The 15,223-nt window shown below is 48.1% G+C and overlaps 1 long non-coding RNA gene across 1 annotated transcript; it reads right to left on the bottom strand.

Annotated features, from left to right (window-relative positions):
- Window positions 1-6,152: 6,152 nt before the first annotated feature.
- LOC309349765 lies at window positions 6,153-7,883 on the bottom strand. The gene is made up of 2 exons (XR_014160174.1): window positions 7,493-7,883; window positions 6,153-6,897 (listed from the first exon to the last, which is right to left on the bottom strand). It is a non-coding gene; the product is annotated as an uncharacterized lncRNA (long non-coding RNA).
- Between the last annotated feature and the right edge of the window lie 7,340 nt (window positions 7,884-15,223).

Below are 15,223 nucleotides of genomic sequence, written 5' to 3'. Positions count from 1 at the left end.
CAGCTCAGGGCCTTCTAGCGGTTCCCTCGCTGCGAGAAGCAAAGTTACAGGGAACCAGACAGAGGGCCTTCTCGGTAGTGGCGCCTGCCCTGTGGAACGCCCTCCCACCAGATGTCAAAGAGAAGAACAACTACCAAACTTTTAGAAGACATCTGAAGGCAGCCCTGTTTAGGGAAGCTTTTAATGTTTAATAGGTTATTGAATTTAGTGTTCTGTTGGAAGCCGCCCAGAGTGGCTAGGGAAACCCAGCCATATGGGCGGGGTATAAATTATTATTATTATTATTATTATTATTATTATTATTATTATTATTATTATTATTTTAGATTAAAGGACACATTCTACTCATGTAAAAACACTCTGATTCCCTGACTGTCCACGGGCCGGATTGGAAGGCGATTGGGCGGGATCCGGCCCGCGGGGCCTTAGTTTACCTACCCGTGTAAGGAGCCCGAGGCGGAGTACATAGTTCTCTCCCTCCTCATTTTTATCCGCACAAGAACCCTGCGAGGTAGGTCAGGCTGAGAGCTGTCGCAACAGGCCCCCCACTACACTCAGGGAGCTTCCTGGCCCTGTGGGGCCTTGGACCCTGGTCTCTCGCAGCTCCGAGTCAGGCGCTCTGACGCCCCACACTGCCCAGCATCTCTTCCTTCGGGAGTTTCCTGCCAGGCGCTTCTCTGAAGACTTTTCTGGTCCCGGGGATGCCCGCCGCTTCTTCAGCTGCTGCAGCTGCAGTTGCGATTATGCTTTCGGTTAACCCCCCGACTTGCATTAATACACATATAAAAATACTTTGAACACAAAATAAAAAGCATTTAAAACAGGCGATTCAACAGTAGGAAGAATTAGCAGCGAAAAGTTTTTCAGATTATCCACCGAAGATTAACCCCATGACTTGTTGTTGAGTTGCCCCATTTACCAGGAAATAAGGCTGCGATCCTCGAAATAAGTCCAAATGTACACAGCGGGTCTCCCTCCCGCGTAAAGAAGCCCCGGATCGCGCCGCTTCTTGTTCACGCAGTTCATGGTGTGTATCCAGAAAACAACAGCTTGAATTTCTGACGATCCACAGATGCATCAATGGGCGCCAAAGTCTCCCCCTACACCGCCCCCACAATGGATGGCGAGCGTTTCAGGGGCCGAGTGCAGGTATTAGTCGGGCCACTTGCAGCAGGGTGAAAAGATCACGAATTCGGGGCCTGAGCGGATTTGGATAGGAAACTCCGCAGGCATGGACGTCCGCAAGGGCAAGAGGGCACCCCCCCCCCCAGATACCCAGTGTTCGTTTTTAGAAAAACAAAAACAGGAAGTCTATAGCATTTGCAGAACCTGAGATACAGTATTTGGATAAATGTCCAGGCACGATTTCGCCCCCTGCCCTCTTTGTGGATAAACCACCCTGTTTATCTCTTTCTCTGTTTATTATTTCCCTCCCCACCCCAGAAAAATCCCTGCGAACCCCCAGATATGCAAGCGCTGCTTCTGGATTTTGTTTCGGATTACGCGCAAAGGAACTGCATTTACTAGAAGGACTAAAAATGCAATGAGTGCCGGCTTAACTTCGGCACTTATGTATTGCATTTGGACTCCGCCTTTTCCCCTAAGAAGCTGAATGTAGCTGGCGCGGTTCTCTCCCTCTCCTTTTAACCCCCACAGGAACCCTGCGAGGGAGGTTAGGCTGAGAGAAGAAGGGACTGCGCCCCCCCCCCCCAGGTCAGCGAGTGAGCTTCATGGCTGAGTGCAGGATTTGAACCCTGGCCTCTCCTAGGTCCTGGCCCGACACTCTAACCACTGTGCAGCCACTGGCACCTAAAAAGGTTTCTACTATGTCTGGACCTATTTTTTTAAAAAAGATTTTTTGAGTTATCAAATGCAGCAAAGCAAAATGGCTTTTTTTTTTTTAAGAGGCGCAGGCGCACGCTGCCTGCCAGGTGATCAGTGCGGTCCACAGGGATAACACTAGTCACTTGGAGAGGGAGACAGGCTCGACCCTGTCCAGGCGCAGCCTCGCTGCCTTCCCCGAGCTCATCTGACAGATGACCAGGCAGGGGAAGATGCCCCTTACAGCCAGCAGGTGGCGCCAACGTTGCCTCGCGGCTAGTAAGCTTGTCTTTTGCACAGAGAAACAAGCGGCTAGTCCTCAGGACTTAGAAAATCACTTTCGATTCGCAACACGTCGTTTGGGGTCAAGAAAACTTTTCCAGAGATTCCTAGCAAGACGTGGGGAAGCGGGCAGACGACTGTAGAAAAAGCAAGCCATCCTTTGGAGCTCAGCGGCAGGCCTTTAAATCAGCCTTGCTCCAAAAAGGGCGAGGGAAAGGGGTGCCTGGGTCACTGCCCCCCCCTCCACCGACGCAGCGCAATTTCTTTTTCCGCGCCCAGGACATTCCTGCCGATGCGTGCGCCCTTCTTGCGCGCGTCTCCTCACGATCCAGTGGCCTTATCTGCAGCCTGGCCGACGTCTTCTTGGAGAGGGGAGGACGTGCCCAAAAAGCCCCCACCCCTGTTTGCCGAATGGCTCGCGCGCCTGCCTTTGTGGGGGTGGCAAAGATCAGGGCTGCCGCCATTCTGAGCTAAAAGCAAATGTAATTCCGTGCTCAGATTCCAAGCCAGGAAATTGCAGAATTCAGTGCCCTGTTACAAATCAAGCCTGATTTCAGCGGTTCGCTTTCGGACTAGAAGAGCCAAAAATGTTGCTATTGACAGGGGAAGGAAGTTGAGGAAGTGGAATTCTGCACTCAGGACCACCGAGACTGGCTTTTCGGCATTTCTGCAGGATCGTAGCCCGCACCCAGATTTACAAAGTTGATGTGAGTTTTAATTTGCTTCGGTCTGTTGTTGTCTCAACTTTTTGTATGTTTTAAATTACTCCTGTCAATTTTTTAAAGTGATAATTTTATCGTTCCATTTTTTAATTTTTTTTTTTATAAATCGCTTTGAGGTTTTTTCCTACAACCCAGCGGTGTGTATATTTTACGAAATAAATGAAATGAAATAAATACCCAGCCCTGTCTGAGGGAGGGACCCTGCAGGAACTTCGGGGGCTGCTCAGTTGCATCCTGGCTACAACTTCCTCATCCTCCACACACTTCTCTCTCAGATTCAGTGTGTGTGTGTGTGCTGTTGGCATCCCAGGGACTAGGCAACGGGGGCCTCATCAAACACCTACAACCACCACTGCACCAGAGACCCTCCCAATTTTGGTGAGGGTGGCAAATAGTAATACTTTTGCTGGTGCCCGTCCGTCTTAAGCGAAAACAGAGTGCGTCTCCAGAGGATGAAGTTAAACCACAAAAGCAAAACCCCTTGGCACAAGCCTGGGCAGCGTGTCTGGAGGTCCTGGGCTGCCCAGATGACAAGACCCCCCCTCTCAGCCTTGCTGATGGGGTCCAAAGGAAAGCAGAGCAAGACCTTTGGCACCAGCCTGGTGGCAGGAGCTGCTGGAAGGCTCCATCAAAACATCTTAGAGACACCACTCTGGGTTTGTGTCGGGTTTACACCTGATATTTTTCTTCTCCCAAATATGTCACTCAAGGCAGCAGAGGTTTAGGATCAGAGTTTTCTTTCTCCTGACTACTTTCCCAGGTGGATGAGCCCCACCTGCCCCTCACTTCCCTTTACAGCACATGCAGAAACTGCCTTCTGGACCGCTGGATTCAGTCATGGCTTCCTTTACTCAATCCGCTGGAGCCTGTCTTCACCTGCAGGTGAAGTCCCTGACTCATCAAGGGTTGGAGACCCCTCGGCTCCCCTCACATTGTTTAGCCCAGTGGTGTCCAAACTTTTTTCAAAGAGGGCCAGATTTGATGAAGTGAAGGGCCGTGGGGGCCGACAAAAGGGCCGACCAAACTTGTTGACCTTTTTTTAGGATTGAAGTTGTTGAGGTTTTAGGTGGTACATGACCCCAGTCAAGCTTGCAAAGATATATCATTTGCCCAATAACAAATGCTGGAAATGTAACGAATGTGAAGGAACTTTCTACCACCTTTGGTGGACCTGCCCAAAGATTAAGGCCTACTGGGAAATGATCTATAATGAAATTAAGAAAATCCTTAAGTGGACATTTGCAAAGAAACCGGAGGCTTTTCTCTTGGGTATGGTCAGCCAATTGGTACCAAAGAAAGATAGGACTTTTTTCATGTATGCAACTACAGCAGCAAGAATTCTTTTGGCAAAGTATTGGAAGATGCAAGAATTACCTACTCTGGAAGAATGGCAGACGAAGGTGACTGAATTTATGGGACTGGCAGAGATGACCGGCAGAATCCGTGATCAGAGGAGAGAGACAGTGGAAGAGGACTGGAAAAAATTTAAAATATATCTTAAGAACTGCTGTAAAATTTCAGACTGATAAAATGTCAAGGGGTAAGAAACAGAGAATTATAGCTGTAAATGTTTAAGTTAAGAGAACCTGAGGGAAGTTAAATATAGAAATGGAATGAAGGATTGCTAAAAAATTGGAAACAAGGGTGCAGTGAAGGGGAGGTATGGGGAAATCATGTGTTGTTTGTGAATGTTTTTATTTGTGTGTTTTTTGTTTATGAAAATTAATAAAAATTATTTAAAAAAAAAAAAAGAAGTTGTTGAGGTTTTTACCCCAGGAAATAAACTGCCACAGGGGCCAACTGGTGAGCCAAATTAGGCCCCCAAAACGGACTTTGGACATGCCTGGTGAAGCCGATCTGGTGAAGCCATTCCTGGGATGTGGCATCTGTTGCATGCTGACAGATTGTTTGAGACACACGTGAGAGCTGATTGTGGGGGGGACAGACCACTGGTGGAGAAGCTACCCTAGAAGGAGCACAACATGTATGTGGGATGTGAAAGACAAGATCAGTCAAGTACAACATTCCCAGAGTGAACATAGGGAGGAATGTTTGTCCAGCCAGCAGGTAAACCTCCTGTTTCCTTCTGGGCTGGGACAGACTTCCTCTGCATGTGACTAGAGGTGGGCGTGGCCTTACCTGTGCAGGTAATGACAACAGCACAGGGCAGGGCAGCCATCTCTCTCTCTGTAACTACATGCATCGAAGAAGCAACATCTGCTTAGCCAAAGATGCTTCCAGCCAAGAGAGGACAAAGGGACTGTCTCCTTATGAGATAGCTTAGAAAAGTAACATACACCTGGAAACTAAGTCTGCCTTCTGGGATCCTATTGTGAACAGAATGATGTGTGAGTAAACCTTTTTATACTTTTATAGAAGACTGTGTTGTGTCTTATCTTTTATGAGGGAATAAGGGGAAAGTACCAGAACAGTTATTATAGAGGCTTTAGCGAGCCTGAGCAAACGCATCCGCTGTGAGTTTTAAAGGGGGAATGCTACTCTGCTAAATTGTGAACTTCTTAACATAAGTTGGAAAGGCTATAATCAAACAATATATCCTCTCCTGCATCCCTGAACATTCCCACAATGTATTCATCCATAGCTACTACCCCTCCTCTAACACCCCCTACACCCCCAAATAGTAGTAGTAGTGATAAAAAAAAGAATCCAACAGTCTGAGTGTTGGGATGGGCAGAGCCCCCAATTTCACCCTGACGGGCATCACCAAAAAGGTCATTTGAAGAGGGGAGAATCATGGAATTGTAGAGTCATCTGGTCCAATCCCCTGCAATGCTGGAATCACAGCTAAGTGGGTGGGTGACCTGCACAGATTAGCTGTGTGTCCTTTGTATGGTCAGAGAATGACCACACACCCCACCACTGGCAGGGTTCCCCCACAGGACTGGCCACAGGTGACGATGGCCACGCAGAGAAGCTGCTCTGGTTCACTGGAAGAGAAGTGAGAGAGGCCTGTGAGGCAGAGGGTCAGCCAGGAGGCAGCAGGAATTCCTCGGCTGAGGTTTTCCCCAACAGGAAGGAAGTCTGGGTTTCCTATCAGATTTCTGTGGATGGGACTACAATTGTGGTTTTCCTCCAGGCAATACCTGGTGAGAGCATTGGACTTGACAAAGAAAGTGCTAATAACTTGGAATATTCCAGGGTTGTGTTTCCATGGGAACTAATTCTTAGACATCTTCTTAAGTTTTCTGAATGGGGCAAAAGCGGATTGCGTCCCTGCAATCGGGGTGAATCTAGGTGACATAGGTTTTTAACTGTTATTTATGGGAATTGGTTAACATGCCTGGTACTGAACTGTTTTTGGGTGGGTTTTTTTTGGTAAATACCTTTTTTATTAATTTTTGAAGGGCAAAGACAGTAACGAAACATCTTGATTTGCATGCATTGGAAACAGCGTTCTTAGAAAAGAATAAACAGAATAGAAATTCTAAAAAGATAAACCCTAGAAGTTATTAAAAATAAAGAGAAATCCTGGTGGGTGTTGATAGAGAGCATATTTATACACTAATAAACAGAAAACCATAAGCAGTGAGGAAAAGACAATGGTATACAGAAGGGAAGAAAGGAAGAGGGGGAAAGCGAGATGGAAACATGTTTTAGGTACTGACCTGTTGTTGTTTTTATTGGTGTTAGTATATCATTGTAGCTCGCCCTGGGATTAGGATGATGAAGAGGGCCAGGTTTATAAATTAAACTAACTAAATAGGTCTCCCTGAGAGGAAATAAAGAGGATAGACTGCAGTTGTTGAGTGGGCACAGAGGGAGAGGGAGGCAGGCCACTTGGGGTCTGATCATAGCTGTCAACTTTTCCCTTTTCTTGCGAGGAATCCTATTCGGAATAAGGGAATTTCCCTTTTAAAAAAGGGAAACGTTGACAGCTATGGGTCTGGTGTGGGGCAGTGGAGCTGGCTCTTTGCTGGAATGTTTACGCTGCTCCTCTGCCTACGACCAACCTTCACATTTGTGCACAGCCAAATATCATCACAAGCCTCCAGCGACTGCCTTCAAGCCGAGGAAACAGCTGCAGCCCTGGAATGACTCATCAGGCTGTGAACTGGGGTGAAAACTGTGGGAATGTTCTGGGGTGCAGGAGAGGATATATTGTGAGATTATATCCTCATCCAACTTGTGCTAACAAGTTCCCAAAATATCAGCAGAGTTTATGACATTCCCCTTTAAAGTTCGCAACGGTAACGTCTGCACAGGTTCGCTAGAACCTCTATAATAATTACTCTGGTGATTTCCCCTTTGTTCCTTCTTAAAATACAAGACACGACACAGTCTTTATAAAAGTATAAAAGAGTTTACTCACGTTCTGTTCACAATATGATCCCAGAAGGCAGACAGCTTTAAAAAGGTAAAACACACTCAGAATCTATCTTATAGGAAGATAGTCCCTTAGTCCTCTCTTGGCTGAGAGCCAAGAGGGCATGTTGCTCCTTCAGAAGATGAAGATGAGAGAGAGAGATATGGCTGCCTGCCCTGTGCTTTTATCATTTACCTGCACAGGTGAGGCCACACCCACCTCTGGTCACATGCGGAGGAAGTCCGTCCCCAGGAAGTTTACCTGCTTGCTGGGCAGACATCCCTCCCCATGTTCTAACATGTACACTCTAGGAATGTTGTCATTGACTGCTCCTGCGTTTTACATCCCACAAAAACACACACACAATTTCCATGTTCTGGGAGCACTGGAGAATTGTGGCATCTCTGTAATATCTATTAACTTACAAAATATACAAGCAGGCTGAGAGTGGAAGCAAATGAGCACTCCTTCAGCAAGCACCTCACCTGGAGTGACGAGGCTGCAGCTGTCCAGGCTAGCAAGTGCATTGCGTACTTGATCCTGCCTTTGGCACCCAGGTCTAGGGGAGACACTCCACCAACTGACCCCCCCCCCATACTGACTCAAACAGGCCTCCACTTGTCCTTGAGGACCACAGCAATTTTGACACCCAGGCAATGTGTTCAGAGCAGTCATGGGGAATAGGTGGGCCCCATATCAAACCACAAGAAAACCCAAAGAGTTGCAGCAGAGGTTTCTGGGGAGGGCACCGTGGGAGCACTTACAGCTGAAATAAAAAATTTAAAGTCACACACATATATATATATATATAAAATGTTCATAAATGTGCCAGCCCGGCGCCTACATGGATATGTGGACCACATGTCTGGAGCAGCACAGGAATACCACCCTGAAACTATTTGGACTCCCAAACTGACCAAATGTTTTCTCTGCAAGAAGGGAGGGGGTGAGGGAGCCTCCCCATTGTCTCAGGAATTGGGAAATCACCATCTCAAAGGAATGGCCAGACTACCAGGAAAGGCCATCAGATAAGGCATTATCAGATAACCTGGCAGAGAGGAAAAACAACAACATTCAAATTTCTGTTGTAGACCGCCTTTTCTGTGATATAGGTATGATGTTTGTGGGGGGTGGTCTTGGGTTACACCCCTTCTGTGATGTATGTATGATGTATGGAGGGGTGGTCTGGAGCTCCAGGGAAGGCAATTTAAAAATGTCTATACAGTGGTACCTTGGGTTACATAAGCTTTAGGTTACAGACTCCTCTAACCCAGAACAGAAATCGTGCTCCGACGGCATGGCGGAGTGGTGCTTCAGGTTAAGAACAGTTTCGGGTTAAGAACAGACCTCCAGAACGAATTAAGTACTTAACCCGAGGTACCACTGTATAAGGGCGGGCACACCTTGGTTCTGGGTCCTCCTCCTTTCCTGGGTGTGAGGGGAGCACCCTGTTGCAACAGTTCAATAAAAATCAGGCTTACTAGCTGCTTTGCTTCTCAATATTCTCTGGTTGGCCTCTGTTATTTTCTCCTACCGATGGAGAACCTACATAAGAACCTACATAAGGGCTCTTGTGTCCCCCATAAGGGAATGAGGGCAGATTTTGTTTCTGACACAGCCCTCCCACAATAAGCACACCTGCCTCCTCCTGTCTTGGAAGTGTGGTGCTGTGCCCATGCTCGGCTGTTTGAGCATCTGGGTGGTCACTGAAAGAACCAAACATTGGTCTAGATTGGCTCCTTTTGGTCTGATGCAGCAGTGTTTATCCCTGAGTAGGTGAGCCCCTGGTTCCCTGATCCTGCCCAGCCGGGGATCTGGACACAATGCACTCTGGGCGTTGGGCTTTAAGGGAGCAGCAACACACGGCTGCGATCTATGGTGCTCCTCAGGTGTCAAGGGGCGAGAGAGGAAATCTTCCTGAGCTTGTTTCCAAGAAGCCTTTGAAAATGCACACACATCCAGGCACCAAGCAAGGATCCGACTGCTTGATCAGGGAGGGAGGGAGGCCTCCAGCAATTAACTCCAAAGTTTGTAATGTGGGGTTCTCATTAACAGGTCGCAGGGAGAGTGGAAAGTCCAAGGGAGGGCTGCTTACATATTGATGCCCATCGCAGGTTGGCCAAGTTGCTGACCCTTCTCTGCCCTGTTCCCTGTGGGGCCCCAGATCTGTAATTATTTCTCTCATTTGCTCATTGTCCTGTTGGTTACACAGTGATGAGCTAACGTCAAGCAGGTGGAGGGCAGCAGGAGATGCGGGAAGCACCAGAGAGTTGGGTCCTTCTTTGAACTCTTGGCTTTGGTCAGCATCCAGAAGACTAGCCAAGCCCTTCCAAGAGCTTGTCTGGGCAACTGGAAAGCTCCCTGCCCCCCCCCCGCCCCCACCGCAGCACTTTAATCCTCCTCAGGGCCGGCTGTTCTGCCTACAACATTTCTCAGGGTGCCTCCAGAATGTCAGAAGGGATTCAAGCACCTGCTGGAACTCTGTCTTTGTGACGTCCAAGCGGTTCAGAAGGCTTGGTCGTTCCAGCGCAACAAACCCAGTTTAAAAAGGAACCAGGCCTTTTGCAGTTTGGAAAGTTGGGTGTGGAAGAATGAGAAACGGAAAGGTTTGTGAACAGCCCGCGAGCAAATCAAGACGAATGCAGGACTAAGGCTCATTGTCTTATAACCGTCCCATAAAGCAATCAGAAACCATCCTCAACAAAGACCAGATATAATCTAACCTCCACATAAGCTTTCTGTAAGCAGCTCAGGATGAACGCTCAAGGGCAGTGATGGATGGTGCTGGTGGAAATTGCACTCCAAAAACATAGGGAGGGCACCAGGTTGGCAAAGGCTGATCTGTCTATTGTGCTATGGTGTTTCCTTTTAGAATATTAACCTGGCTGTTTTTCAAATTGTGCACCGTAATGGGGCAATTCAAGTATGGAACAGAAAGCAGGGTAGATATAATGTTCACGCGCAAAAGTCCTTTGGGAGAACTGAGACAAAGTCCAGGTAGGTGGCAGAGGTGGGCTGGCGCCTCCCCCCCCCCCTGAGACTGGGATTCTCTCCCCTCGCCCTCTCTCAGGCCCACCGAGGGGGCTGCATTAATGAGAAACGAGACATACCTTTCCCATCACCCCAGCCCCGCGCTGCCCCATAAGGGGAATGGAGGGGGAGGGCAAGCCTTTGATTCGGCGGGATTTGTCCTCCCCCCGCCACGTCCCCCACAGGAATACTGTCTCATAGGAGAGCAGCTCCAGAGCAATTGGCCTTGCGACAGCTTAATTAATAACAGAACATATTTGATCGGAGCCTCCATTAACCTCCATTGAGCCGCCTAAATAATCACTCATTAAAAGGCACTTGGAGCCCCGGGGGACAGGACAGTTTACCAGCCATCTCGGTGCCCCTTGGCAGCGGAGCTGGTTAATCAGTTCCCTCTCCCCGCTTTGCTGACCAGCCACAGGGTAAATATTTGACATGCCCCCCAACTCCCAGGACGGCTGCACATTTCCTCCTGGGTCTCTTTCTTCTTCCTTCCTTCGCTGGGGGGGGGGGGGGAGGAAGGGTCCCTTTCCACGCAGCCATTTCCAAGAGTGGGGTGCCTGCCACGAGGGACTCTTGTGGACAGGGGTAAAGGAAGGAAGGAAGATCTGCGTGGTCACTGCTGAGAAGGCTACTCTAATTAATGATTATTTATGGCACTTTCTACGGTCGCCGGGGCTTGTTTCATAGAATCATAGAATCATAGAATCATAGAATCATAGAATCATAGAATCATAGAATCATAGAATCATAGAATCATAGAATCATAGAATCCTAGAGTTGGAAGAGACCACAAGGGCCATCGAGTCCAACCCCCTGCCAAGCAGGAAACACCATCAGAGCACTCCTGACATATGGGTGTCAAGCCTCTGCTTAAAGACCTCCAAAGAAGGAGACTCCACCACACTCCTTGGCAGCAAATTCCACTGCCGAACAGACCTGGACTTAGGGGACCATGGCATGAGCCACTGACTCAGACCCCTTTCCGGGCATCTTTGGGTTGGAGCAACTCTTTCTGCCACCTCCACCCCCAGCGCCCTGCCATCCCCGCAGGGTATCAGCCCGGTGCGTCTGTCTCCGAGCGGAGCCTGAGCTCCTTCCTGTTCTGGGGAGCCTGCGTGCCCTTCGCCAATTTGCTGACAAGGCTCAAAATCCCCAGCGCAGCCACGCAAAGCCTCCCAAATTAAAAAGAGAGCTCCGAAGCGACTTTCCAAATCCAGGACCTGACCCAGCCCGACCTCAGGTCATGGAGCTCTCCCTTGCAGCAAATTAAAAGGGTCTTAAGGAAAGGGGCTAAAAAAGGAGACCATTGTAGGCTAGCCACATGCACACCCCACAAAAAATCATAGAGGGCACGCTCTGTCCATCACGGGGCGGTGTGTGTCTCTTGGGGCGGGGGGGGGGGCAGCCCCAGTGCCCCAGTATTTGGCTACTGCAGCGCCTTCCTTCACCAGCAGAGGGCACGGAGGGTTTGTAGACCTCCAGATGGATCAGAGCCATGGCTTGTCCAGCCCAAGGTGCAAAACCTCCACAGCGGCCGGCCAAATGACTCTGGGATCTCACAAAAGGGGCAGTGAGGCAACAGGTGTCCTCAACACCTTGGATAAGGTGGCTCCATAGCCGGACCACCCCTGGTGCACCTCAAGAACACGGGCTCACTGCACCCATGAGACCATGCAAGAAAACGGCAGTTTTCAACTGGGAGGGGGGGGGGGCTGTTAAGGGCCACCACCTGTACTTTTCTGCAACTCATGTCGCTTTACAGAGACCACTTTTTACAATTCCTTCCCCACAACAATGTAGAGATGTACCTGCAACCCAGCAAAACGCTTCATGCATCTGAAAAAGAGGATAAGGCCATGAAAAACTTGTGGCATAGTAAGTTTTCAGTCTTTAAGTGCCTGTAAGACTCTGCATTGTTTTTTCTTGTGCCCAACTAACACAGCTGCCATTCTAGAAATAGTTTCAACCTGGTGCCTAGTGATCTGACCTGATCCCCGAAGATCACAAACTTTGCTTTTACATGGAATTCTAGAATTATAAAGTTGAAAGGGACCTTCGTAGGTCTTCTAGTCCACCCCCTGCAATGCAGGAATCTCAGTTAGAGCATCCATGACCAATGGCGACCCAACCTCTGCTTAAAAGCCTGCAAGGAAGGAGAGAGTCCACAACCTCCCAAGGGAGACTGTTCCACTGTCAAACAGAAAGTTTCTCCTGGTGTTTAGTCATAATCTCCTTCCTTGTTTCTGCTTCTGCCCCTACTTCTGGACTGCTCTCTGCCACATACTCTCCCAGCTCACTAAGCCCTGTTATCTCTTCATCTCCCAACACCGCCTCTTCCCAGTCTTCTTTCTCTTCTCCCTCTGACCGCCCATCGTTGTCCCACCACAAATCCCCAGGCTCTGAGCCTTCTTCCCTTGGCGGTTCCCCAGCTGGTGCCTCCATTCCTCTGCCTCCAACCAGCCCAGGACACTGGACTAGGTGGGCCGTTGATCTAGCAGGGTCTTCTTCTTCTCCTGTTCTCCAAGCTAAACCAGCTCGGCTGATGCTGAGAAACAAATGATTGATGGAACAGAGATGAGGCAGGGTGGGGGGATCAAAGACTGGTCTGGGCAGGGGACATGCATTGCCATTCCCACCAGAGGCAGCCACCCCAGACACCTTGTCCTTTTCGCTCCCCCAAGGAAGATAAATCTCTCCCCCACATTCTATTGGAGAAGAGCTTCTTCAAGCAGCTGCAAGCAGCTGCTCTTCTCTCAAGCACTCACGGATCCCGAAAGGGTGGGAAGAGGGCAGGCCTCAGCAATGGGGCATGGGAGTCATGAAGATGGGGCATGAGAAAGCCATTCCAGCCTCCCAGCCCCCAATTTCTGGTCACCTGGCTGCTATTGCAGGTGCCGGAAGACAGGGCAGCCGTGAGGCAAGATCTCCCTCTGGTGCTGAGAGGGGGAACAGCAGCACTTATAAACGCCATCTCCAACTCCTCGAAAGGTTCCATCAACGGTGTCTCCAAAAGATTATACACATCACCTGGGTGAACTAATGCCGGACTGGTCATGTTGTGCGGATGCCTGATGATCGTCTTCCAAAGCAACTACTCTATTCCGAACTTAAAAATGGAAAGCGTAATGCTGGTGATCAACAAAAGAGGTTTAAAGACTGTCGCAAGGCAAATCTAAAAAAAATGTAATATAAACACTGACAACTGGGAAACACTGGCCTGCGAGCGCTGCAGTTGGAGAACAGCCTTGACCAAAGGTGTCATGGGCTTTGAAGACACTCAAACTCAGGACGAAAGGGAGAAACGTGCTAAGAGGAAGACACGCTTGGCAAATCCACACCGTGATCAACTCCCACCCGGAAACCAATGTCCCCACTGTGGAAGGACGTGTGGGTCCAGAATTGGCCTCCACAGTGACTTACGGACTTATTGTTAAAACTGTGTTTATGGAAGACAATCTTACTTGGCTACAAGGGATCGCCAAAGAAGAAGAGAAAGAGTTTTCTGTCACTCATCAGCAGCTCAGTATATTTATTTATATCCCCACATCTGAATGGTGCACTGTCGCGTATTCCACGCGGTGATTTCAGCAGAGATGCTAAGAGTTCCAGGTTTTTCCAGTGCAGTCCTTTTTTAATGTGAGCTATATACATGGCATTTATAAAAGAAACAGTCCATACAGAGTACTTGCAAACGAATACTCTCCACTACAGCACAACCACCACACCAACCACGCCCACTGTTAAACAGGCTTTCCTTTTTAAAACAGGTGATAGCCAATCACACTAATCACCCTCCTGCTGAGTCACTCTGACCCAGCAGAGTATTGCATCATCCTGTTGAAGCCTGCAGACTTATCCAGGATCCTGCGAATCCCAACACTCCTCCTTAAGTCAAAGGCTTGAGACCTAATAATTCTCTTAAGTCTCGAAATTTAGGAGCATCCAAACATTTGGTATACAAATCTGCCACATTACATTTCGTGTTACAGTGCTGTACCTTTAACACATTTCTTTCCAAAGCATTTTTCACATTTCCATATCTTATAGCTATATGTTTACTTTTGCTTTTAAAGTTCTGTTGGTTGGCAAGCTGTTGTGCAGCCATGTTGTCACTTAGCACAGTGATTGGCATTTCAGAAGGTATTCCAAGTTCTTTTGTTAGGCAAGCAAACCATTCTATTTGTGATACACATTCGCTTATGGCTGAGTACTCTGCTTCACAAGTACTTGTGGCAACAAATGTTTGTTTCTGGGATTTCCACTGAACCAGGGCATTTCCAATATATATGGCATAGCCAGTGGTAGACTTTCCATTTTCTCTGTCCCCCCAACTGGCATCAGCGTATGCATACACTTGCTGATCATATCCTGTATCCAGCACCAGTTTGTAATCTTTTGTGCCTTTCAGATACCTTAGGATTCTTTTAAGTGCTACCCAATCTCTCTGAGCCGGGTCTGCACTTCTTTGGCTTAACATGTGCACTGCCAATGTTATGTCGGGTCTTGTCCAACAACTTAAATATAACAGAGAACCCAACAGAGAATGAAATGCTGTTGCATTTTCACATTTTTGTCCTTCTGGTTCATTTTTGTACTGGGTAGTTATGGGAGTGTCAACCTCATTTGCCCTCTCCATTCCATATGTCTTCAGTAACTTTTCAATTTTTTCCTTCTGACTCAGAGAGTAGACACCCTCTTCATTTCTCTGAACCTCTACTCCTAAGTAATTCTGAATCTCTCCCAAATACTTCAGTTTATATTTGCTACCTAGGCTGTTTATAAACCAAGACACTTGCTTTTGTGCAGTTGTTATTAGACAGATATCGTCAACATACAAAAGTAAATAACAAACGCTTCCTTGCACCATTGCTGAATATAAACAGGAATCAGCCAGGCTTTGTTTGAATCCCATCTTCTTCAAAGTTGTGTCTATGCATTCATGCCATAGACGTGCACTTTGGTGTAAACCGTATAGTGCCCTTTGCAGTTTTAACACCATGCTGTCTTTTTCCAGCTCATAACCTGGTATTTGCTGTAAATA

This window comes from Podarcis erhardii (assembly GCF_964252035.2).
Source record: "Podarcis erhardii genome assembly, chromosome: 9".
In the NCBI taxonomy this organism is placed as follows: domain Eukaryota; kingdom Metazoa; phylum Chordata; class Lepidosauria; order Squamata; family Lacertidae; genus Podarcis; species Podarcis erhardii.
This window is presented reverse-complemented; position numbering and strand designations above follow the sequence as displayed.